The 27,360-nt window shown below is 38.4% G+C and overlaps 1 long non-coding RNA gene across 7 annotated transcripts in view; it reads right to left on the minus strand.

The window, feature by feature from the left end:
• Nucleotides 1-319: 319 nt before the first annotated feature.
• Nucleotides 320-27,360, minus strand: part of LOC135300380 (uncharacterized) — a 41,141-nt gene continuing 14,100 nt past the window's right edge. For 4 of the 7 annotated variants that reach the window (XR_010362263.1, XR_010362268.1, XR_010362266.1 and 1 more), the window contains exons 6-10: nucleotides 22,199-22,354; nucleotides 20,998-21,248; nucleotides 12,465-12,750; nucleotides 7,630-7,764; nucleotides 320-768 (exon numbers count right to left, since the gene is read on the minus strand). This is a non-coding gene — a long non-coding RNA (uncharacterized LOC135300380). Of the gene's footprint in view, nucleotides 769-7,629; nucleotides 7,765-12,464; nucleotides 12,751-15,804; nucleotides 15,859-20,997; nucleotides 21,249-22,198; nucleotides 22,355-27,360 lie in introns of all 7 variants that reach the window. The other 3 variants (XR_010362265.1, XR_010362264.1, XR_010362269.1) reach the window with 3 other exon arrangements.

The following is a 27,360-nucleotide window of genomic DNA, read 5'->3' on the forward strand; positions in this document are numbered from 1 at the left end:
TCCTCTAGGCTGGCTTTTGTAAGCACTCAGTGATCTAGGACATGGATAGGACTGGAACTGCATCAGTGCTTTAACTTGCAGCTGGCTTCCTCAATCCTAATGAGGATGATGCCACTCATTATTTTCCTCACTAATTTTTATTTCTTTTGTCCTAGAGGCCTAGGCTGCCCAAAGACCATTTGTGTCTTATTCCCCAAAGTTTCTAGGAACTGTTTATGATACTGCCAGTAAAACTGAAATTATTGTGCATGATTTTCTCTACTTACTCATTTCACCCTTCTGGACCCTTTGACACACATGGTCTTCTCCCTTTACCACCACTTAGGTTCAGATTTTAAAATAGCACACAAATTCTTTTTCCATGTGTTTGTAACAGAAATAACTAGATCTAGAGTTGTGTACTGACTTTCTCACTTGAGAACTGAAACAGAAGGCAGGCACCATAATGGGGAGCATATAGCCAAAACAGAAATAATGTATAGCAGCTCAAATTTATACCACACTTTTGATGCATATTTACTCTTATAAATAATTCTGGCTTACTGAAAAACATTTTAAAGTTACATTTTAAAAATAACTGCAATTCTATAACAAGGTCCCAAAATAAGTGTCATAAGTTGGCTCGATTTGTGCTCAAATCTTAATATTTAAAGATTGCTTCCTGACCTTCCAGCTGCATGGATGAGAAGTGAAAATAATCTCAGATTTCCAAAAGAGAGAGTGACCAATCCTTTCCGTTATTTTGTGCTATTAAAGAAAGGTCCATTCCTAAACAAACAAAAAGAAAAATGTCACTGCTTAGTATCTTCCATAGCCATTACTGACAGAGAATCATACATTTGATCTCAATAGAAGCACCATAAATGCAGGCTACTTATAATGTTTGATATCTGTGTTTCAATAATAATAACAATAATAATAATAGGCTCTAACTGTATTGTGGGATGAAAGCCAGAAATGTACAAACTGTCCGGCAGATCTTTCATCCAAAGGCACAGCTGGTGAAATTTAAACAAGTTCATGTTGGCTGTTCCTGCACTGCTCAGTATGACATTGCAGTCCAAACTTTTCATGTCCCAGCGTGGATGTTCACGGGTGGTCTGCAGGCACCTGTGTGCTTGAGGTCTGCAAAGCTTGCAGTGATCACAGAACAGAGCTGAGAGAAACCTAAATAGGAACAGGATGCTTCACAAGCATTTTGGATTTATTGTCTGTCTTCCTCTGTTGCAGCATCCCTGCCATATGCAATCCCACTCATGAACGTTTTCCTTCCCACTTTTCATAGGCCACACAAACCAATTGGGGAGGATTTTATAGTTTATTTCTCACCTATGGGACTATCTGTAATGCACCAGGTAAGTTATCCACAATTTAAACATTAGTGGCCAAACTGCAAAAGATGGGGCCTGGAGAAGCTCTTCTGGTTTGACCAATTCTGCAAAGGGTTCTCCTGAGGTGGGTGACCACAGGAGTGCTGAGCTACATGCAATGACTCTGCAGGTGTCTTTCAAAGCTCCAGCTTTTACTAAGTCTGTCCTTTTCTCTGATTCTCTCTCTCTTCCCTCTTAGCTGCCTTCAGCTCTTCTCCAGTATTCTCTTGCCAACTGCTGAGGAATTTGGCCACTTTTTTCCTTCAGTTCTGAGGCCTTTGTCTAAACTTTATTAAATTATAGGCTAGAGGGAATCCACACCAAGGTGCTGCTGTGCATTCTCCGTCATAAACTCATAAACAGAAGGGTTCTTAGGGCTGGTGCAATGTCTCTCCTGACATTCCTTCCAGGAAGCTCTGACCTACATTTCAACCTGGCCTCCTATTTCTTCCTGGACTTCAGAACATTCACTCCCAGGAATTTCCTTCCCTCCTTAATGATTGTAAGATGCTAATGCCTCCTCAGCAAGACTGACCCTCAAACACATGTTCCTCATTACATGAGCCTTACTTGTTCTTTCCCACAGGAGGGTGGCACAGTTATGGCTGAGTCTGCCTTCCCCTAAACAAGTTTGCTGCTTTCAGCAGTAGGGGCTGAACATGTACTGTCCAGCTGCTATGTCAGTGTGCTTTAGCTCCCCAGCTGCCTGATCCTGAGCTCAGGAAGCACTGGGATCTAGCAGTTGTGCTTAAACCTTTCCCACTGGTAAAGAGCATGTGTTTTCAGAATACAAGTATTACTAAATCTCCCTGAATTGAACCATTTTGAATTTTTATTGAGGAGCATAAACAAATTATTTCTTAATTTAATGGGTTTGAATAAGCTTTATAAATATATATATGTGTGTATGTATACATACATACAGATGTAGAGATATACACACACACACACACATATATATATACATATACACACATGCACACCCCTTCATTATGTAAATGTGTATTGCCACATATCCCACTGCAAGGCTTGTCTAGCAAAGAGTTTGTATTTTTTTCATAGCAAACTATCCAGTTACTTACTTGAAAGGTAAACAAAAACTTAATTCTTGTTATCCAAAGGCAAAAGAATTGCATTCTACCAAGCAAACTGTGGAAGTATTTCAAACCTGATTTTACATCTTTTATAGAAAAGCTGCTTCACTTTGCCTTCACTTATCAAGTCTTTGCACCTGAGCTGCTGTGAGTGTCTGTATGGCCATTTGCCCTGTCTTAAACATGTAAACAATACATGTTCCTCAACATCTCCTGCCTGCTAAGTCTTAACATTTCCCAAAACGGGCCTAAAGGCAGCATAGACTGTCAAGGAACCACAGGGAAGGGAAAGAAAAGAATCTTGATAAGCTGCTGCTTAATTGGCTAATAAATGAGAGCTAAAATGTAAGAGGAAATGTTCAAAAAAACAAACTGCAGCAAAAGACTTCTGGCAGGGCTACAGAGGGAAATCACATGATACATTCTGAAGTTTGCAGACACTGGGAAGGATCCACAGTTTCTTGTCCATGTGGAGACAGGAAACACTCACCAGACTGGTAGTCTTCAGCAGCTTTTTTTAAAAAAGCCTCTATTTTATCTATGTTTCGTTTCCACAGAAAGACTTGCTGCTTTCTGTGCTGTGTGTAATCAATCTGTGCATCTCTTCCTTTAAGTTCTGTGTGAAGTCAGTCTCCTTCCTTCCTTCCACTGCACTGCAAACCTGTGTGCTTTGGCTCTGGAGTCTCCCCTACACCTGCCCTAACCGTTGCTGATGCTGCTTTAAACAGGGTTCATTTGATCAGCCTCAAGGAGGTTTAGATCAGCAGGTCCTTAAAGCAGGAATGAAGCCTAGGGGCTGGCTGTGCTAGGGCTCCAAGAACTCCAGTTCTGGGTTGGATGTAGGCAGTAGCAGGAAGACATTCCTGGATGCTGACCTTTTGTTGTGATAGGGTTTCCTGCCTATGGTATTTTCCCAAATTATTTTGTTTCTCTTTTTTGTACTTTCATTTACCTCCATTATTTTTCTGGATACACAGAACCTGAAGTCTTCTTTACATATTTAATAGTGTACATCATTAGGATTATTTTTAGGCCATTTTAAAATTTGTGCCTGGGTTTCAGAAGTAGCTTTACCTCAAGTGTAATGCTATAACCACTTTTAAAGACTTTTTGGCTGCTATTATTTCTTCAGCATCTGTATTAAAATTCTGCCTCACTAATTCCTGTATCATTTTTCTCTTTATCCTGTATCCCTGACAGTTGCCTAGGTAGAGTAGATGTGGCTTATCCATCCTCCAATTAGTAATGATTGAATGGAATAGAGAATGCTTATACAGGGATGCAAAAATGCTGTATGAGCACTTTGCTTGATTTTTTGTACAGAATTTTATTTATAATTCCACTTTCATCCTGAAGATGGAATTAATTTTAAGCAATCCTGGCAATGGTTTCTGCAGTATTTTTTGCTGACTCCTTGGTACAAGCACTTTAGTAATGAGCACTTGTTACTCTCTTCTGAGTAAGTGATGACTGAAGAAAGAATGTTTTTCTGTGTGTCGTATGCTTCTCGTTGTACCTTCCCCTCATCCTTCAAAGACCTCTGTGCTGTGACAACTGTAAAACTCCTTTTAGCATCACGCAAATGCCTGTGTAGGTGGGGCTTTGGAAAGAAAATAATGTGTCAGTTGAGGACACTGGGAGCAGGTCAATCTTTAATCCAGGAATGGGGCTTAGGTGCTCTGCAGGAGATTAATTCTATCTATTGTGTGTGACTCCTAAGCACAGACTTCCTTTGTAGGCCTCAGAAGTGCCAAAAGAGCAGCAACAGGACAGAGTCACTCCTTTTATCTGGAGCTTTTTCATTCCCTGGTAATGCTTAGACTTTTGTATCAGAACTTTTCAAAGGCTGTTCTGCCGCTGTTAGGAGTTGTGGCTGATGCACACCTCTCCCTGTAAACATTCCCTGATTTGGTTTTAGGGTTAACAGATATTTACCCCTCTTCCCACTTAGGTATGACCCACTGTCACCTAATTCACATCCCCAGGAAGGCAGGCTTAAAAGGTTACTGGGAAAAAGGGAAATAATTTGATAATGAAAGGCAAGAGGTGAGGCAGGAGTATTTTTTCTTTTCTTTTGACTCTTGCTTCCAAACTGGTGCATAATTTGTTGTGCAAAAGGTCTTGCTTACTGTTTGCTGTTTTCAGGTTTGTGTCTTTGTTTTCATATGGAATACTGAACAGATCAAATTGCTGCTGTTAGAAGGAGATGTCTGTAAAGGAAAGTAAAGGAACATCCTTTAATGTTTTCCTTTACTTGGAGACTTCTTGAATGCTAATTGCCTGTGTATACTTCATAATGTACAATATGCAAATATTCTTCAGGAATTGATACTACCACTTCAGTCAATATTTTCTATGTTAGGACTGTATGTTTCCTATACTGCCAAGAATGTATATATATCTATGAAGACTTAAGATTGTATCTTTTTGAGCAAGCCTCTTTCTTCAGCCATCTGAAACTTTCTTCCTGTTTCTCAAGTTTTCTGCTAATTTATTAGACTCTTGTGTTATATTGTGTACTTTTTGTATCAGTTGTATTGCTGTATTTCTTCTTTCTCTCATTAAAACCTGTTCTTCTCATCCTTCTACTGTGCTGCTTCATATTTGAAGTACTCACACAATATCAAGTAACCAGATTTAGTGCAGTGGGCCAGCCTGAGGTGGATCCAGACCAGTCCTAAAAAGCCAGTCGTTCAGACTTCTATTATATTGTTCCATTGATCCCAACATGTAATCCACTTTATTGTATTAAGCTTAATTTTGCAGCATAGTCTGTACTTTTATAATATAGTAAAGAAGAAACCTGGAATGGGACTCTCAAGGTATAAACAAATGGACAAGACACAAAAAATGTACTGAATTATGAAGCCCATAACTCTTATGGATGGATATTTCTGCTTACATTTGTTAAGATATTGGTGGACTTCCTGAGGGAAGGAAATTTTGAGGAGAGATTTGGAAGAGGATCCCAAGGGCTATTTTGTCCTAGAAATATGGCCATCAAGTTAATCAGTTATCTGTGCCATCTCCATGCTTAATTCATCTTACAGGTAAATTAAGAGGAAAAAAATGAATGCAGGTTAGGACCTGTTTGCTTACTTCCATTAAAGAAACAGCTGATTTACAAACAAGAAAATGCTCTCTCACAAGAAATCACTCCATGAACAGATAGAGAAATAGACAGACAGTGCTTTTTCATCCTCCCAGTAAAAAGCAAGAATTTCAGTGTTTCACTGGTGCTAATTCCTTTTAGCAGTGCAGTATCTTCCCTAACCTGGAGCTCTCAAAAGGCTCTCTTCCCCTCAGAATGGTATGCAGGAGGAAAGAGTTCAAAGGTCCTGTACAGTGGGCCCAAGGTATTGAAAGAAAGAAAGTGAACAGAACATGCACATGCACCTGTGTGTTGAGTATCTAGCAATTTTTGAGGTTAGGAAATCAGCTGTCAAGATGGGAAAATACCAGAAGCTTCTACTCTTGGAAACTTAAGGATGCTCATCTTTAGCACCATCTTTATAATTATGGTAGAGTATGTGGAAATAGCTATGTCACCTAGCCTTGGTTTTCACACAGACTCTTCGTCACCCTCTCCTTCATTAAAACTATTCCTGTGCCACAGTTGCACCTGTGCATGAAAGAACCCCATGGAGTGTCCCAGTCCATTTAAGGATTTCTTGTCATGGTGTTGTGGTAGCAAGAAGCAGAAACACACATGTAGAATAACCATGCTGGTTTTGATCACATTGTCATGGGTTACCTGTAGGTTTAGATTAGGCAAATGCCTGTCTGTGCAACTGCATACATTTGCTATTTGCTTCTGAAGTTGCATTTAGGGATGATACCACATTGGAAAATATTAAGGAAAATTCTAGTGTAGAGAAGAACTAGCACAGGGAATTCCACAGACCACTGCAGCCTATTCAATCACTCACAGAAGTGTTTGCAAAAACACCCAGCCTAAAGCTGATCTGTCCAGACTTCAATCAAGAATGCTTGACTTGGAGAGAAAGCATGACTGGCCAGTAATTAATATATTTGAAAATGCTACTGTTAATTATCTGTTATATTTAATCCCTGACTTCCCTACTGCTCCAGTAATTGTTTTGTGTGCACATGAAGTGACAAGCTTCCTTCAAAGATGAATGGACTGCAACTATAATATGTGCCATTGTTTGATATAAATGAAATACATTGTTTTGTTAAGTTAAAAAGAATTCAAAGAAAGGGACATTCCATGACCTGTCTAAGCTAGCTGAGTGCAGCTCAGCAAAAGACTGCTCAAATCATTTTGGCCTATATTCTGTGTTCTTCTTTGTTGTCACTGTTAACACCTGCTTCCTAGCTATTAACAATAGCTTAATAGATCAACACCATCATCATCATCGCCTGCATGATGTATTGGTTAAACCAAGAGTGGAAAACAGTGACCTTTGCATTCATTCCAGGCACTCTTGAAGTTTCAGTTTGATTACTGGCTTGCATCAGCTTTAAATTGAAAATAAATATATGGTTCCCAAAAGCCAAAAGTTGCAATTATTTCCTTTTCCTGCCTGTCTTTATTTCTGCTTTGAAAACTTCTGTGAGAGAGCCAGCTATTGCAGGACATGCTTTAGCTCCTGGGAATGCTCCCTCCAGGAGCTGTATGCTCAGGATAAGGATGTGAGGTATTTGACTATCTCCTGCTATTTCTCTAGATCATGTTTCTAAAGCTTCCCTGTACTATTAATGCAATGAAGAAGCTAATTGCTAGAAGACAGCTGGCAAAAGTAATTGCTCCTTTAATTGTAATTAAATTTTTATGACTAGTGCCAAAATGTGTATATAACAGCCCATAACACAAGTAAGTCTTGGTCAGACATGCACAAATAAACAGGGGATGAGCCCAGGACCTTCCTCTCTTTTCTTGTTTTCCCCTTGACAGTAACCACCAGTAAAGATTCTGTGACTCAGCAGCTGGGTTTAGACAGCCCAAACTGTTGAATGGGACAGGAAGGAATATACAAGATGGAGAACTTGTAAACACACCAAAAATGTCCAAGTACTTTGATACTGAGACTGCTGTACTTGCTGCTCTGAGTCACAGTGCTTTATATATAAGAAATTAAACAAAGAAGCCAAAGGTCTCAGAATGAAATTATTAAAACCAATGCTGATGGAAAGTAAAATACCTGAACGTGAAATCACTTGGAAGTAACCCATGTGATAATCACTCTTTGTCTTAGCTATTTTTTAAAGTCTTTAGTAGAATGGCTGTACCAAATGATAATAGAGTTGGCAAAGAGCAGCTTTCCTTGGATGTACATCTGCCAAAGAAGAGAACAAAAAAAAAAGCTGAATTGGCAAGAGCAACCTCTTAGTCTAAATGAAGATGATAGACTGAAAAACAAAGAGGATTGTTAGGTAGCCTGACTTACTTTATTATGGCTTTCAGCTTTCACAACTTTTTTTATAAAGTATTTTATTTTATTTAAGAATTAAAAAATAAAACTCAGATTCTTCTGATCCTTCCAAAATTTCCAAAGAGCATACGGGACATTTTCCATACAAGAGCACAAAACAACATTTTCCATGCTGTTTCAATGACCATCAAAACCCACCATCCATCCTGGTAACATTTCAGTTTAAGTGTGTCATAATACAATGTATTTGAAGATGAACACAGGAAAGTACCTTAGACATAGGAAAAAACAACTGTTTGTTTGGGTTTTCTCTTCATATGTTAACAATTTTTTTTGCTTTAATTTGTTGTTGCTTTATCATTTTACCAAGAAGGAGTAAAGTAGGATATCCTGCTTCTACACTTTTGTAGGTAGCAATTAACTTTCCTGTTTAAATACTGCATTTCTTAGGAAACTTTTCTAGAGAAAAAAGGTGACCAAGGTTATTTTGACAAGTGATTATAAACCTATAGTAATTAACTATGCTTGATATTCAAAGCCATAAGTTTTCAAAATGTGGGCAAAATCTGAAACTTTAGTAATTTTTTTCTCTCTAGAAAAGTGAACCACAAAATTAAAGCTAATTCAGGGCTGTTCAGAAAGATCCATAAAAATTTCCCTACTCTTATTTCCACAGTTTTGAACTTGACTTTGATTCTGAAGTGAATTTCCTGATATCTCAATCATTTGAATATTTCCTGAAGCTGGTATTTATAGATTACTCTCACATCATGACATTCTCAACAAAGCAGATGAGTTAAAAGCCAAATTTTGTTTTGTGCTAGAATTCTTAAACAAACTGAGTTAATTATGTATATTGTAGTAAGATGTCAACAAATGAGAGGAGGCAGCCTTCTGGATTTTTAGAGTGTTTCTATTCTCTTTGGGTTTTAGTCACAATATCACACACTAGTCTATGTCCTCAGATTCAAAATTACCAGAGCAAGTTCAAATAAGATAAATAATTTTCCAACATATGGCAAAGACTGTTCCACATATATAACATATGGATAGATATAACATATGGATGATATGTCATATGGATGATAGATAAGTCAGACTTCGGGCTTGAGGAAAAGCCTGCTGAAATACTAGATACAAGAAGGAAGGTGAGAGCAATAGACTTTTCTTGGTCAGTGACATAGTTGGGCCAGATTCATGCTGACATGAAGGCCCATGTCATTGTTCTGGCAGTGTAAAGGAGCCTTTGTTTCAGAGAAAATTGGATTAATTGAATTTGAAACTGTAAGGGTCATTTAAGCTGTTGTACTATCCAAAGCTGCTTGTGTTGTGGGATGTTCCTGGTGTTAAACAACTGGAAACCTCTGGCTTACTTCAGGGAAGCTCAGCTTGCAGGACTCCATGAATACTTCAGGGTAATGCATATTCAAGCAACAATGGATGTATTGTTCACTGGAAGGAAATCCAGAGGACCACTGAATTTCCTTCATCTTTCACTCATACCAGTATGTGTTAATCTGTGATACAACCAGTAATGAATGTAACATAGAACACTGCTTTTACTTATGGGTAATTGAGAGTGGGGAAAAAAGCATGTTTCAGTTTTATAGGAAAAAAATTATTATAGCAATGTTTTACTCAACTCTGAAACATTTTTCTTTCAGCTGAGAAGCATTAGTCTCATTACTGTGAAGAGCTTTATTTACCTGTGTGAGAGCAGCACTCAGAGCAGCACAGATTTGGAAGTGATGAACAGTTACGTCAACATAATACATGTCACATTATAGCAAAGGTCCTCATTTCCCTGTCCTCTTGTTTGAATTCACTGCTGGGAGCTGTGTCAGCATCCTAACAAAGGGAATCCTATAAGCTCTCCTTGGGGTATAGTTTTGAGTGTACGGCAGCAAGTGGAAATGACAACTAGCACTTGGCTTCAGCTACTGATTCTCTGGCTACATGGACCCTTTTATGTCTGTGTTCTTTCCCTTGAGGCAAATTCTTACTCATTTATTCTAACTTTCCTGACTCTGTCTTGATTTTCCTATTCCTATTTCATTCTCTTCCTCATATCTTGTACTATGTTTATCTCCCTGCTTTTTTTCCTTTTTGATAATGCCTCATCCTGCTTCCTATAACTTCCCCTTCCCTGCCCTTCCCTATCATGTTTTTCCTTACACAGATCATCCAGTCTCTTAGTTCTCTATCCCTCTTATCATTCTCCCTCAGTTCTGCATGTTCTTTCCTTGCCTATGGTGGGAGCACAGAGAACATGACAAGAAACCCCCAGCGACTTCCAACCCAGCCTGCTGCCCCTGCTTCACACACCAGGGATTTGCACTCTGGCTTGATCCTTATGTGTAGCGCTGTCCAACTGAGCCATTCACTGCCACATGGATGAGGAAGCCCCAGCACTGCTCCCATGTTGGCATTATCCATAACCATGGGCATTATCCTACTGCCAAAACATGGTGGGCTGCACACTGGTTGTGCTGTTGCATTCGGAGCTCTGACAGTGTGGCTAATGACAGAAATGATAACAAGCAGGGAAGCAACCTTTGCCACTGTGGGATTGCCTGCAGAGTGCTTTGCAAGTAGCACTGCTGTTCTCTGGTACATGGGGTCCATAAATGTACAAAATGAAGAGGCTGATAGAAGGGGTAGGTACCTCTGTTCCAAAAATGATCTGATGCATGAATGCACACTGCATTGAAACTTTTCTAAGTGAATATGAATGAGAAGGCTGCCTCTGGCAATCATCATTGCTGTCAGAGGAATGTAACCCTTTCCATTACAATTCACCTGGTTGATTCTGTGATGTTATGACATTGAGGAATTTCATTATTCTTTTCACCACAAGCAATCATTTTGTGCCTTCAAGCATAAAATTCAAGTATGCTTGAAGCTTTGCTTTGCTTGCATGGTACATAAATGTTACCAGTCAAAGTTTTCCAGTGTTGTTTAAACTCCTGTCACCTTTATTACAGCCTTCTGTAACATATGACTATCACAGGCTGGCATTTTAAGGCATAAGTAAAAGTTTTACCTTCTACAGGACACCTTTCTGGCTTCCTTCACCTCTAAAACACCAGGAACTTATAAGAAGATTCATTAGCAAGCAGCTCTCAAGGTCAACTTTTCTCAGTAAGTATAAACTGGCATAGCAAAGCTTTTACTCCCACTGGGATAAATTTAACCCAGAGTGTTTTAAACCCCAGGTCTTTAATAAAAGCTGAGAGATAAATTTGGATGGTGGCATTTTGGAGAGGGGGGGAGATTTTTTTTCTCCCCTCAGAGCTAACATAGTTCTGGCAAATAGCCCCAGACTGAAATTCTTGAGAGAGTCATAATAAGCAAGCCAGGGCAAAGAGGAATATTTTTTTCTCCCTGACTAATTCTTCCACATAAAAAGGTGAAAGGTCAAAGATGAACTTTAATACTAATGCAATTCTGAACTTCTATGCAGTAATATGTCAGATCATTAAAAAAAAAGAAGTCAAAATAAAAAGTGTTTTATTGTTGGCAACAGTAGGTTGGTTTTATGAGCATATATATCTCCATCCTGATTTCTTTTAACCTTTGGGAGAATGGGAACTTTGAGATATTAAATGCAGACATTAAGCAATGCACAGTAGGGGTTTTGTGAGTTCAGCCCACCCCGTACTTTTCCTCTTATGTGCCCTTCTCCATCATTTTGACAAAAGGAGTCAATTAAGGCTGTCTTCAAGTTATCACAAGTTCTCTTTCCCTAGCGTTTTTTGACCGAGACAGTTATTCTTGAGGTTAATTTCCTTCTGTCGAGGAATATTTAATGTGGATTACCAAACTTCACATGCTCTTATCATAAAAACAATTCTGTTAATTCAAACTGCCCCTTAGAGAGGCAACTGGACAAATATATATGTGGATGTGCATGCACATTCAGATGTTCAGTTAAAAAAGATTTGCTCATGCTGAAACTTATTTAAATTTAATCACTATAGCTGAAATACATTTAATGAAAGCTTTGTTATCTCTTTGGGTTTGTAGTACCACCCTTCTTGGGCTGGTAATGTACAAACAAGATGGTTGAGCTGTCCTTTTCACATTATAGATTATCTGTGCTGATGATGCTGGTGATGATGGCATACAACTTCTAATCATTGTGGAATGTGCAAATAGCAATCTAACCTGGGAAATAAAAAGTATAACTTTTAAGTTCAGCACTGCTGGAGTGGCCAAACGCGTATCAACCAGCATGAATCTGCAGGAAAGTGAGGGGAATGGCCAGAGCTCCAGAAGATATGACCAATAAAGAAGGGTTGCATAACCTGGGCTTGTTTAGCATACAGACAATGAAGACTGAGTGAGGGAGTACAGTTATGGGAGACAGAAAAGGACATAAAAATATGACCTTCTACAGAAAGAGAGAGAACAGTCTGTTCTCCATGTCTATGTAAACAGAGCAAGAAAGAATGGGTTTTAACTATAGGAACTAAAACCAGATAGGAAAATCTGCCAAGCAATGAGAGAATAAAGCATTCAGATATATTTTAGTAGAGACATTGTGGCTTCTCTATCACTGAATCTTTACAAAACGCTTAACCGGAGAGTGGATTTCAACTCACCTGAGACTGAATCCCTCAGGAGAGAAACAGGCATTTCCAGCATGTCATTCATTTGACCCATTCCCACTGTACATTGGAAGGAGACAAATTCCACAGCAAAAGTACCTGTTTTCCTTCAGGGGCTGTGAAGGACTCTAGAAAGTCAATTCAAGTCTAAATGTCTGTTTTGTAGATGTCTACAGCACTGTAAGACTGTACCATCTCTTGTCTCTGTAATGCCACTGACAGTTGATTTTGTACTGGCAAAAACAGCAAGGCTTGATGACCTCTTCAGATTATTTCTAGACTGTGGAGAAAGTAAAGAACTGTCATTACAGGTTTGCCTAAACTAAAGGCCTAACTGAAAACCAAGCTGCCTGTTCAGTAGGATGACAGTAACAAAAATTTGTTATTGATTAATGGCCGCTTGGCTGAATAATTGGAATGAGATAGTGAAAAATGTAATGGTTATAAGCAAACAAGCACACTATCACCACAAAATAAACAAAATGCCTTTCTTAATCAAAGAAACCAAGAGTAGAAGCAGCATAGATTTTCCTCTAAGTTCCTGACTGGCCTTTTCAAGATACCTTTTGTGAACCGTAAAACTGTACAATACTGGGTGTATTGCTAGGTTCCCTGTATAAATAGATGATTCCACATCATGGGCTTATTTCTTAAGCATTACTTTTACTAGAGGAAAATAAATAAAACCACTGTCATCTTGATTATCTGCAGCAAAAAATGGCAGAAACTATTTTGAATTATATTCTCAGAAGACTCCCATTCAACCCTTCAATCCAGAAAAGTCCACATTCACTGCACAAATTCCTTCCATGCTATTGATAAGCTGCTGAATCAGCTCAAAGCATTCAGCCTGTCTCACAATGAGTGCACTTAAGAAGCTGGCAAGGCTGGAAGGCAAATGCAATTACAGAACCTAGCCTTCCTTTTAAGAGTTCTGGGTCCTGAGAATCAGCTGAAATAAAATGAATTGGTGTAATTTTCCCTCACCTTTTTCAAGGCAGTACTCTATTTTTCAAGGGAAAAGTGTCACGAAAACTTCACCTATGAAGTTCCTCATGCTGAAAAATTAGCTTGGCTGGTACAACCAGTTATAAATGTGTACTGTGCCTTATCACTATGCTGTCTCCATATTTTCAACTTAGACTCATGTAGGAACAGCAATGAAAAGTTACCAGTGGATTTAATGAAATTTTTGTTAGGTTTCCCATCTCAAAGCTGCTGCTAGAACACTGGCTAAGGATGGGGAAGTTCGGGATTAGTTAAAGCCTGACTGGTTTCACGTGACCTTTTATGGGAATCTGGTACATATTCATATCATGGGGGAGAAAACCCATGCATTCCCCTACTCTTCATCCCAGGCTTTGCATCTATGCTTGGATGGCTGATTCCCCCACAGATGTCTGTTTATAGGTGTGTGGGGATTTCACCACTAATGGCAAATGCAGCAGGTGTTACTGAGAGCAAGCTTTCTCCTCTTCCTACTTTGTTTCCTGTTCATTTTTCCTCTTCCACTTTCCTCACACATTGGGTGAGCTTGTGGTTGGTTTTCACACTTAGCAGGTTGCCAGTGGCACAAACCAGGCACTCTGCTGCTTGCTGGAGAGGCCTCTGTCATTGTTTGAGATAAATGGAGAATCTGGACCAATGGGCCAAATCCATCTGTGCTTACACTAAGTAAACACTAAGTGTCAGTAACTTTCACAGACCTTGTTGCTTTCTTCTAGCATGGGAACATGTTTCCAGACCCATGGATATGGGTTAGATTTCAGGTTGCTTTCCCCTCTCTATCACATCATGGTGTCAGTTTGACATGTTCCAGAACTGGAAAATACAGTTGTTGAGAATTGTGCTGCTAGAGATGAGTCAGTCATATCCAGAGGTGATTATACATCTAGAAATGTAATCATTTAATGCCAGTGCCCCTCGGCCAGCTCTCATGATGTTTAACCATTGTTCCATGCAGTTTGGCACTGATGGGGAAAGGGGTACCTTGGCTTAAGTTCATTCTTAAACTGGAACAGCACTGTGTATGCATGTAAGCACACCATGTTTTATTACTGTAGGGTTCATACGTTATCCTTGTCATTTCTTCACAAATAGCAAATGATTATCGAATTGTAAACTACACAACTATACTTTGGAAAAAAAGAGGAATGAAATCCTATGGTAAAGAAAAGTGAAGGAATGTTTGGTGGTTATTTTAACACAAACAATGCTTTTGAAAAGGCACTTTCTATAAATAAAATGTTGGTTCCCTTCTGCCTCCTACCCCTCAAACACACAGCTCCCTAACATTCTGAAAGCACGGGAATTAAGTCCTGGCTGAAGATCTTTAGATGGGGGCAGGGGGAGAGAGTGGGATTGTCCATATGGCAGGAAGTACATGCCACAATCAGGAGAAACAACTGCCCCTGGGAGCAACTACGTTATTGTGATGCTTCTGTAAAACCATTTCCTTTAGGCATCTAAGAGACTACATGGAAAGCTGTCTAAAGGCAAATGTTTAATATCATACAGCATTCCCTTCTTGCTTAACATGTTCATTAAAACTTGAACCTAATTCTTTCTTTTTTTTTTTTTTTGAGGCCATGAATTCCTTCTCTCAAACTTATTTGTATTTATTTAGCTGAACAATAATTTTAGTAGGAAATTAAGGATAGACTCTGTCCTAAGTGTACTAAGGGTAGCCTTTTAAATTATTAGACACAGACACAATTGTGTTTCATTTTGAAGGGTTTTTTCCCTGATCATCTGAGGAAATTCCAAGGACCAGAGGAAATTAGTTATCTGCCTCCAGAAGAAAGTATGTAAAATTAAGTAGGTTTTTAATATTTTACACAGTTTGAGGGAAACATTCCCCTCCTGGGAACATTAGTTTTCCTTCAAGGCTTTAAAAATTAAAATATATACAAAATTGTTTGATATATGTTGCCAAGGATGACTTCAGAGGTAAAGAACCTTCTTCTCATGAACTCTGTGCACTTTCCTCCCTAATCCTAAAATTTTACTCCATTTAAAGCAAAAACCTTGCACATACTGGTATAAAAACAGACATGCAGGATTATACCAAAGGCTCATTTAACTTGTCCACCATCCTGTCCCTGTGAGTGCCTGGTAACTGGGGGAGGAATGGAATAACATTTAAAAGAAGATCCTTCTTTTTGTGATCCATATCAGCCATAAGCATTTAACAATTCAGTGGACTTCAATTACCAGGGGATTAACAATTGAGGGGTTTCCTCAACCAAAAATTGTGTCTGCACCATGACTTTTCACAGTTGCCAACAGAGCCAGCCCTCAGGAATGTATCTAATTCCATTTTGAACACACTTACACTCTTCGCCTCTGCAACATCCTGTGGCAAAGAGTTCCACAATTTAATGATGTGCTGTAAGAAAAAGAACATCCTTTTGTTTAAAATCTGCTGTTTATCTCTTCCTTGGTGCGTCTGATCAGTCTGTGTGTTCAGCAATAATCAATAATTATTTCTTATTCCTTTGCCACAACATTTTTGCTTTATAAAGCTCTCTTATCTCATCTTAGCCTCTTTTGTAAGCTACCTTATTTAGTCCTTCATTATATGAACAGCCATTCTATATTTACATCCCTTATTGAGATGTGATGAAGACAGTCACGTGCTGTGTACCAGAATCTCAAGAATGTTTTGTTTACCCTTTGACTAACATTGTGTTTGCATTACAAAGAATGATCAAAAGTTTTCAGGAATTAGTCAATGAATGAGTTTTAGACTCGTATTTCAGTATTAAAAGCTATTGTATCCATTTTGCATCTTTATGAATAATTCTGAATCTTTTTCCCCATGTAAATTACTCTGCACTTAGTGACTAGCAGACTACTAATTTCATACACCAACTGATTACCAATTAGTTAGTATTGCACAATGCTTCTGGAGCTGTCTGTAACAAGCTTTGAACATTCCAGACAATCAAGCATGACCAATTGATCAATCAATTTTGTCATCTCTGGCATATGAAAAATTTTTCAGAAATACAGAAAAGGGGAATTTTAGTCTACCCTAAATGTAATGACTTCATTTTTTATGACTATTACTTTTAAACTGCAATTGGGCCAGTCTCAGATCTTCAGCAGAGGCTGTGCTGTTGTCCAACAGAAAAGTACCATAGCCTATTTTAGAATCCAGAACTTCTGAGTATTATTTACTACTTTGCTTTTAAGCTGCTCTGGAGATGACTGTGACCCTTCCCAACTTGTGACTTCTGGCAGAGCTGCATTTGAAGCTTCTTATCTTTCTTCTGGTATTTGCAAGTCACTACTGTATGCAATAACACAAGGAAAGCTGGAGCTGCTACTTCAGGCATGTTTCCTTAGTGTTCCCCTATCCTCAGAGAAAGTCGGTATCCTGCAGTACAGCTTTGGTCAAGTGTAACAACAAGGCAGTCCTGGGAAACTGTTCTGAACTGCTACTGCTCTTGGTAGGCTAAAGCAGTTCCAGCTGAGCACAGCAACAGCTGGGTGAGTCTGTCAGGGAATTGTTTGAAGATGGGTTGAATACCCCCCCTGGAAACAGCAGAAAGAGCTCCTTTTGTATGGAATGTTCACTCTATCAGCTGAAAGGCCATAGGAGGGGTTACCAGGTGAAACAGGCTCCCGGGCTGATTATTTACCATATGCGAGACATTAGGAGTGTTGACAGGAAGGACTATTAACACATTCCTTCTAAAAACAAACTCCATTCTTCCTTAAACAACAGTTAGTTTCTTGTTGAAGCAAAAGAACCAGCCACCTTGTTTTCACCATTCAGCTTTTAAAACAATTAAGACCACGATGACAGTCTAATTAGGTTTTAGGTTTTACTCCTCATGCATCTTTTGTTTCTATCTGTATCAGAGGAGGACTAAAATCGAGCATGCATTGGTGGCTCATCTTTGTAGCAGTGAATTACAGGTAAAAGAAAAGTGACAAAACAACAGCAAAACCAAACTAAAATGTTGCCCATATATGAGAATGTCTTTGTATGAAAAAGTAGTTTGTAAGCTCTTCTAAGGATTAATCAGTTTATCAGCCAGAAAAAATTGCATGTTATCATGATCTTTCTTTCAAAACTGATAAATTATTTCCATATGGGAATGCAAAAAAGGTAACATGGGACAGAATCAAACTGCATCTCAGTAATTTGTTGCCTAAGACTCAGAGCTGTTCACAATAATTTTCATCAGCTGTGAATCATTCATATTAAAGCATGTCCTCTTAATGAGTTTGTACAACAGGCCTTCAGTTCATTGTGTATTTTATGGAGTATTTTCTCACTTTGTCTCCTTCAACCTTGTAAACTACATGTAGTCAGTTTGGAAGAGGTTTTAGTTTTTTTCCTGCATTTCAGTTTTCCTATTAATTTAGCTCACTTTTCCACCAGAGAGGAAAGACAATATTCCTAGTGTTACCAGGAAAAAAGCTCTGTGGTTAAATCTCCTGCAGATATGTGTTCTGTGGTGCTATGCACAGCTAGCAGATGTCAGATAGGCTGCTGGTGTCACCCAGTGGACAGAGAGGTTGATCACAGATAGGTGTCATGTAGAGAAATTTTTCTTTCTGCAGGAATAGCTTATTCCTGAGTGATAAAAACAGCGTTAATTTTGCTGTAGCAAAGATGACAGGATTTAAAAGTACCTCTGTTCTACTGCCATGGCTGGTACTAAAATGTACAGAGCAAAGACAGGAAGCAGTGAATGTTCCGTTAGTAAGAACTGAGCAAAGAATAACCAAACAACAATTAGTGGGTGCTCTCTCCTACAGGGAGAAAGTAATTTAAAAAAACCAAGCAAAACAGTATTTGTGCTGGTGTTTACAGAAAGGTGTGGGGATTATCAAAATCCAATTTAATGCAGTTCTGTGCAATGCAAAACACGATTGCATTTTTGTAGCCTAATGACAGCTTGCAAGAGAGGTAAACAGCTTGTCAACAGGGGTGAACAAGATCTGGAGAATCCTCTCCTCACAGTGTTACAACAGTAATGTATTTCACAACATGCAATGTACACCTTGCATGCAAAACTTCAATGGAATAAATCACCTAGAAATTAATCTCTTACAAAAAAAATTCTAGTGTTTCCAGATCATGTATGAAAACCAAGTATGTGCTTAAACTAACAGCAGTGCATGTTCCATCTTACACTTTTTCCTGATTTGCAAAGCGTACTTCTCAATGTTGGAAAATAGGTTTCTTATTTTTTAAAGACTAAAACATGCTGTTGTGTGCTGTACATCTTTTTGCCAGAGATGAAGCAGAAATGGGGTTAAGTGCATATAGATTACTAGATCATATAAATTATATTCCTTTTCTATTACTGTGGCAACTGGCTTGTGCTTCTTGCCCCATGCAGGTGGAATGAGAATGACCTGATGCATTGAAATTCCTGAACTGCTCACAGGTAAAGAAGAGTGGATGCTGCTGGGTCAAGCAGTCAGTACTCCTGAAGAGGAGAGATGAGCATTCTGCTCTCCTGACAGCTCAAATGCTCTTAAAACGCAGTCACCCATTTGTAACCAGACCACAGAAGTGGCACTGAAAGTTAAATAATGACTGTAACAGTTTTAACATCCCAAAAACCTGCCAGGAGCTATGTCAGGTCTCTTTTCTAATAAGGAACCATTATGATCTGTAAATGCACCTGCAGGACATCATGTGGGAGGGGGCGAAGAGAATCCAGACAACCCAGAAGCAATAAGGGAAGTACAATTATATCTAATTAAGTAGGTGGTAAATTTTGCTTGACCAATTAAGCTAGTAACATTCCTTCTAAATAAGCCCTTATGAACTCAAATTTCTCTTTCAGATCAGATAGCAATGGTTATTTTACATTGTAAGTTTGAAGACAGGGGCTTCTAAATGTCTCAATTTCTTTTTGCTAATCTATTTAACTCTTTGTAGAATTAACAGCTCCTCTGATTTATAAAGCTGGACTTCATAGTTGCAAGCACAGGGGAGGTAGTTAGAACCTGTGCAACTTTCTTATGGATTTGCCATAACCCTCTGGAACCCAGGCTTTCAAAATCTTATGCTCCTACCATTAGTGGCCAGGGGCCAACTGGACCAACAGGACCCGCACTGTGAGTTGAGGAGGCAATACACAAACTGTTTTTTCCACTTACTTCCCAAAGTCAGGCTTTCAGGAGAAAGGAAAAATATGAAAATTTACACCTGAAAACATCCTTACTTTCTTCCTCTTAAAGGTAGATATTTAATTAAGATTTAGCCCTTGATTCTTAGGCTAAAAGTCCTGTTAGTGCTGAAATGTATGGGAATTCCCTCAATTACTCAATGAAGGCCAGGTCACTTCTTCTATGCTAACTTTCAAAAGGCAAATCAGAAATGATAGTTGTTGTGTAACTGATTTCTCAAGAACTGGGAAAATAAGAACAGTGAAGGTAGTAATTTCAATGCCTTAATTGGTACTGAAGCTGCATGCAGACTCAAATCCTCTTAACATTTAAATTTCAGTGCAGCTCCACTCATATCTAGTGGCAGGTGGAATATTTGAATACAGAAGTCACTGATGTTTATTGTTGCGCCCTGTGTGCCAAGATGATAAAAATGCCTGCTCAGTCTCTACTACCACTTCTACTGTTAACCCCATTAAGAAATTTTCAGGTAACAATGTTCCCATTCAGGGAACATTGACACAAAAAAAAAATCCCATTCCTTATTTTAAAGTGTTCATCATATTACTTATCTTTTGCTTTTCTGCCTTTCCAAACTCACTCATATTTCCAGTCCTTCTACATACAGACTTACCTACACAAATACACTATGTGTTGTGTATTTCTTTAGTACTTGGCCATGTGAAAGGAGGACGGTGTATTTTATTAAGTGACTGCTCACTAAGTTTATACTGCAAGGAAAATGATCTGGTTTGAAATTTTCTAGCAGCACGCTTCCGTGTGGAATGTTTTTCACTCAGTTTTATTAGAAAGTGCTGATTCCTGGAAACCAAAATGTTTCAATAGCAACAAAAAGATACTTTTTCACACTGCTACCAAATGACAGATTCCTGCTCAACTGAAGCAAAAGTTTCTTGTGGTTACAAATCTTTGGGCCCCACAATGCCACAGAGTTTCCTGGTACTCTGCCACAGGGTTCTCAGGTTTTAGGGCCCTGCTTTACCTTAAGCAATTGTTCAGGGTTACTCCCTCAGCTGTTTCAGAAAAGAGAATGATGTGAGGAATTAATCTAAGCTAGGAATGGCAATTATTCAATCTTCAAAGATATGGATTCAAGTAATATCTAGTTTTCAGAAATAGGATTTTTTTTTCCCAAACTTTTGTTCTCTTCTGGAATTTTTTTAAAATATGAATTTCCTAATTTCCTGTAGAGCACATATTTGGAATTGGTGTCAGTTAGATATTTCTGGTGAGACAACTTTATAGACAGTTTAGCAATCAGATAAACATAAAATTATTTTTTAAAAAACCTCTTTAAAGTTTTTTAACATGTGTTGGAAAACTATCTACCATCTGGTAAACCCCCCCCAGCACAAGGCATACTTACTGATTTTGTTCTTCCTGCACATAGCTGCTATGTTTTTTCTTCACAAGGGTCCTTGTTTGTTTTTGAAGATGAGACAGACTGTTTTGATCTGCTCCTTAGCGGACATTTGATTGTCAGTGAGGTGATCATACTCCAGGTGTGGCAGATAGGGAATCTGATGATTACTTCAGCTGCACATCTTTCCTTCCTTTCCCATAATTCTGTGAAGCACAGTAGATTAAGCAGCCTGGGATGTCACCCACAGTTTGTCCCTGCCATGAGAAAGATAAAGTATCAGAGAGAGTGTTACCAAGTTAGATTAACAAATAAATCAGGTACAGATTGAAGAGGAGCAGAAAATTGTCTCTATAAATGAGAGGCCTAGGCCCAGTTATCCCCTATTATTTAAGGTGTGCAGTCATCTCAGCATTTCAGGTGTTTCTTAAGGCCTGATGCAACCAGGAGTGCTGCAGATCTCCTGGCTTCTGCCAAAACAGCCTCTGAAATCCAGCCAACAGGAGAAAGAAGGATGTGCTTTAACTAGATGAGCTAACCAGGCGGGCTTTGGTAGCAGCCAAGAGCAGACTTCAAAGGTTACTCCCTAATTATTTGAAGGTCTAATAGGTACTTCTTATCTCAGGCAGTGATTGTAGGATACTCATTTTATATTCATCTGAATATGCTACGTGTGTCGGCATTGTTTGTCTTTTACAAGTGTGGTGAAGACTGATTTGTTTAAGAAGTCCATTGTAAAATGGGGGGATTCTGTAGGTTGTTTGGTCCTGTAAAGCAGGCAGAGGAATGCCAAATCCAGAGCCTTATCTTTACACCTCCAATGAAGACATCATCAATAAACACCTGCCACTCTGCTCTTGTTCACTGCTCTCTTGTTCCTTTAATTTTGCTCATTTTTAGAGATTGTGGAGTTTGTAAAATACCACTGCTGCTATTCACCCATAGGAAAGGTATCAATAAAAGCAGACTTGCCTCAAAGACACAAGGGAACCTTGAGCACCACAGAGGCAGTGAGAAATCATGTCACCTTGTCCTTTTAAAAGAAACTGCAGACACAACACGAAGGACAGTTGAGGATTGTTTAAGTTTGAAAAGCTCCTACTGCTCTTACCCACACACAATTCACCCCATGCAATGGTGTAATGGCTTGGAGGAACAGGTGAAGTACTTAACTATATGCAGAAATGAACTGCTTGTAAACTCTTACCAGCAGTGCTTGCATTGGAACCATCATTGTCCAGCCTTAGTTTAGATTTCTCACTCTGAATTAACAGCATACAGCACATTCCTTCTTTTATTTACATGGAGCCCAGCCAGAGGCAGCTTCTCTGATTTGATTTTACTATTCAGTAAAACAGAAAGCCTGCATGAGAAAACAACAGTAAGTAAGGGAAGGTTTAATGGCAAAATGAAACAGATAAACAACTTGCATTAGCAAGATGTTCCATGTCTGGGTGAAGTCAGGTTTCAGAGGATTGGCAAGGGTATTGCAAACCTCTTTGCTTTAATGGATTGGATGAAAAGACATTCATCTGAGACTAGCAGATTATTTAAAATCAAATACAGACCATCTTGTACTTGTAAAGGAAAGGACTCAGGAAAGATGCTGTAAACAATATTCCCTCTGTTTTTCTGGCTGCCCTTACACATTTTTAAAAAGGCAAACAAAGAAGTATGACTATGACTCTAAACAAACTCTGAGAAAGCAAGTCTGATGCTCAGATTTTCTATATATTACACTTGTCAGGTGGTGGCACTTGAAAGGGCAGAGCATCAATCAAGCACAAGATATATAGGGCTTGTGTCTTCATAAGTGCTGGTTTAGAGAAGCAGTGCTCTCAAATAGAGTTTTCTGGAGGCAACTACCACATTATGTGATATAATGGTTAATAATACAAAAAAAATATTTGTATAAATTTTTTGTATAAATATTTGCTAAAATACTATTTAAAGATCTAAGATGGGCATTTTTCCAAACCTTCACAACTGCAGCTTCATTGTTGTTGTTGCTTTTAGAATGTCGTATGAAGTACTGATAAAAACAAGTCATGAAAAAAAAGTATGAATTCTTACTGTGTGGCATAAGTAAGCAGTCAGAAAAGGACCAGTTAGTGACCAGGGGGATAACAGTTATTTTACCTCTTCTCCTTGTCCCACTCATTCACCTGACAGGATATGAGTATGGTGCCTACTACATGCTGTGAGGAGGAACATCTGATCTATAAGGAGAGGAGTTTCTTACTTGGGAGCTTGTTCTCTTTCCTCTTCCCTTGTGATCTCTGCATACCTGAGGTAATTGAGAGAGCATCTGCAGACTGAATTATGCCCTTCCTTAAGAGCTGCAGAGGAAGGTCAGACATTTTCTGAAGGTGTATGCAGCCAATTCCCAAAATACACCACCACTGCCAAAAGCAGTGACAAAGTAGGCCTCGATTTGGGAACTGACAGTGGTTTTGCATTTATAAATGTAATTCATCTACTCTGTGATACAAAATGGAGAGCTAATAGTGACCATTAATCACACAATTACAGAATCACAGAAAGTATAACTATTTATTGCTTCTCTTTAACAAAATCTTGGTTTGCATGCCAAGATTCTGTATTCTCTAAAAATGTTAGAGATTCTACCATGTGACAGTGTGACTAGTAATTAAAATCCTGCAAATAATAATATTTTTCAGATTTACATCTATGAATTACATCTTATATAAGTCCTTTCAGAAGAAATTAATGCAAAGATTCTGTGGCTAAACATACTTAAGGGCTACGTAGCCAAGAATCAGAAGAATTTTCTCATCATGAACTCTAATCTCCTCTAAATTTCATTTTTTCCAATAGTTTGTCCAAATAATAGCAGTTTTGAAGGAAAGTATTTTCTGCTAATAGAAAATATGGATGCAAAGAACTACTAAATGACTGCTAATGGCAATATATCTGATTTTTATGATCTCTGATTATGCTATGCTTCCTTAGGACAGAGGGAATTCAAAGGATTAGCCGGTATCTAAAGGTGCAGCCCAGAGCAGGGTATGAATTAAGTTGCCTACTGCCCAGCTCTTCATAATCATGACCATGTCTAGTGTGGGAGAGTCCTTGGGCTGCAGAACCCTCACAGACAGATGTGGAAGCAGACACTAATGGGACTCCAAAACAAAAGGTACTAATCTTAGAATCCACCTCTTGAAGAAAGACAATCACCAGCTATGTGTAAATTTAAAGAGAAGATTTATCATTCCTGTTACGGTTACTCACTGGTTTTATTGTAAGGTAATTAAATATTTGCTGGCTTATGAGTTTTGCTGTGTATTATCTTTGACTGTTTGGATTGCTGACAACTGAAAAAAACCCTAGAGCTATTTTATTGCTATAAAAAAAAGGATTATTTAATTTTTGGAATAGAAGAATATAAATTGAGAGAGTCTTTCTGACTATAAGTAAGAACCACTGTTTAAAATTCAAAGGGAAGATCATTAATAAGAAACAAAAGGCAGAGAACAAAGACAAATTCTGATTTATCACAAAGTTTAGAGCATTTTTGGTGTGTGCAGCTAATCAATCATGAAATAACAGTTACAAGTATTTAAAATGTCACTAACTACAGACAATATTATGATGTAAGCAAACATCACCTTCCATATCCATCTTCAGAAAACTAAAGTTTAGCTTACGAAATATACTCTGAATTTTTGTTTCCAAACAAATAGAATATAGGTTAGATTTTGAATATGTTCATTTACTAGTTTATCTTCCCTCATTTATACTGTTTCCTTACCCATACAAGCAGAAAGCTGTGCAAATGAGAAGTTGGGAGATTTTTAGCTAAATATAGTGGTGTTAGTAGTAGCTTCAAGAATTGTTACACATTGTGGACAACTTACAAGGTGTCATTTAATAACTGAAAAACTGAATTTCCCAGAAGTTCAGGAGTAAATCAAAATTCCTCTTCAAATTAATAAGATGCATACATGCTTCCTATATACAATGCATGCTTTTACCTTTTCTAGGCTAAATGCTTTCATGCATAACAGGGAGATGGAAATAAAATCTAAACAAACAGAATTCTATTTTTGTTCTACTTGGTTCATAGATTTCTTCTGCTTTTCCAACTGTTCCATAAATATATTTTTCCTGACAGGCAAGTAACTCAAAAAATCTATTTCAACAAAGCATGTTTCAATCTAACTATAAGACAGCCTTTGTCATAAAGATGTAGACTTTTGGCTGGATAGTTAACCTAAATGGACAGACAGCAAGCTGCATGAAAGTGAAGACCAGAAAGGTATCAATCAGGATTTCTTGGAGCTTCATTTAGTACTCACCTTCTACATCACAATAAATTATAGCTACCTCTGAATGGGCAGCCAGTATTCTTAGTATTTTCTCTGGCGGGTCAGAGAATTCTAGATAAACTACAGATAATATTTAACCATGCTTTCAGAGGAAAAAACAATATTCAGCTGTGTTCTGGCTGCACCTAAATATACTGGATGTAGGGTGGTAAAGACTTAACCAAAAATTGTGACTAGAGAATAATTAAATAATCAAGGAAACTAGACTGAAAAAAGGCAGGAATAGGAACCTAACTGCATAAAAATAACTGTCCCTTTGGGTCAGACCTGTAGTAGGTGGACACTGGCATAAATCCACAGGAGTTTATATTTAATCTCTAGAAGCTCTTAATGTCATCAGTCAGTGGCAAGGCAGTTAGCACATTTAAAAGGAAATAAACCTGGGAGGTGTATTTATGGGAAAGCTCATCAATTCCAGAGTTTGCAGTGAAAATAATGTTTTTAAAGGGCCTTCACAAAATGCAGTCCTGTAGCAGTTACAACACACCAACCCTTCAAACTGGAAGAGCCGCACCCAGCAGCGCTGCCAGAGAGGAGCACACACCTTCATGTTGCTACTTGTGGAAGCTAATTGCAAAGCACCCTGCAATCCTCACTGTGATGAATTCATTAACTTTAAAGGGCAAAAAGGATTATCTGACTCCAATAAGCTTTCATATATATGTTTGCATGGAAGAAGCAGACTGAAGTCTCAAAGAGTGATCAAAGACAGTTGGTTATAGGTGAGGAAATTATCAATTACTCAAGGCTGAAGTCTATAAACAAGTTTTAGTGCTCTCATTCTCATTTAAATCCTGCAAAGTTAGCTTGTAGTTTAAGAACTGTGGACAGAGACAGCTCCCAGACCTTTGTCTGATGACTTCTGCCTAAAGTAAATGTAGTGAGACAGTGCATGTTTTGGAAGGTGTGCTGCATAGCAGGAAGACCTGACCTCTCCTACCTCTCAAGCCAGGTACACTTCTGAGGCAGAGGCTGTGGAGTCAGACATGGACAGAATTGGGAAGCTCTAGTCCTTGCTTTCCCTTTAACTACAGTGGGAAGGATTTGGACAGTGTTTAGACTCCAGTAAAAAAGTAACATCTTAGTGCATACAAAGTTATTTCTTAAAATTGTGGGCACTAAGGCCTTTAGCACTGTCTGTGCACATGGACCATGAAAAATGCCCTGGTGACACCAAGCAGGGGTCTTGGAACTGTTGCCATTTAATCCAAAAGTCAGTTTGCATCAGCCTTTCCCAGCCTCTGACACTCCTATCCATTCAAATATTGTGTTCAAAAACTAACAGCTTTACTAGACTCATTAACATTTATATAAGGCTTCTGAAAACATCAAATTAATTTGATATATTTGTTAAATTCTATGATCTGTAGCATTCTGTAATTTGTATTTGATAACACAAATGCTTTCAATAATTATATGCTTCAATTTTGCAGACTTAGTAAAAACCAAAACTGTAGATGCAGCATGGTATTTTGGAGTATCATGAAGATTTGAGTATGCCTGCAGATTTTACAGAATAAACAAAAGTCAGTTTATAGGGAAAAAACCCAAAAAAATAAGTCCAAGTAAGAATATTTGCCTATATGAAACAGTCATGGCAGCTCTTCAGAATTTTATTGCCATTTATTTGAAATTATTCCTTTGTATCAGCTGCCAGCCTGGTAATATGAGCCAAGTAAAAAATTGGGCAGAGGTTTGGATACCTGTCATTCTGACAGGGCCTTGTGTAGGCCTTGTATAAACTGCTAGGCAGGGTGCCAGTAGCTCTGTAGTGGATAATAGGAATTTAAAAAATCACTGATCCAACCCCTGTAAATAATGGGTTTGTTTACAAACTCCATGCCTGAAGGCACACTTACTGACCAGGGTCACAAATGTTCTACCTCTGTTTCTGGAATTCTTGCAGCATGTTAGGACCAGCCGTGGTAACTAAAAAGCAGTGAGAGCCTTTGCACAGACTTCTGTGGAAAATGGATGAGGCCTGAAGTAAGGCAAACAACTGCCTGCTAGTGAATATGCC

The sequence above is a fragment of the Passer domesticus genome, chromosome 5, assembly GCF_036417665.1.
Source record: "Passer domesticus isolate bPasDom1 chromosome 5, bPasDom1.hap1, whole genome shotgun sequence".
NCBI lineage: Eukaryota > Metazoa > Chordata > Aves > Passeriformes > Passeridae > Passer > Passer domesticus.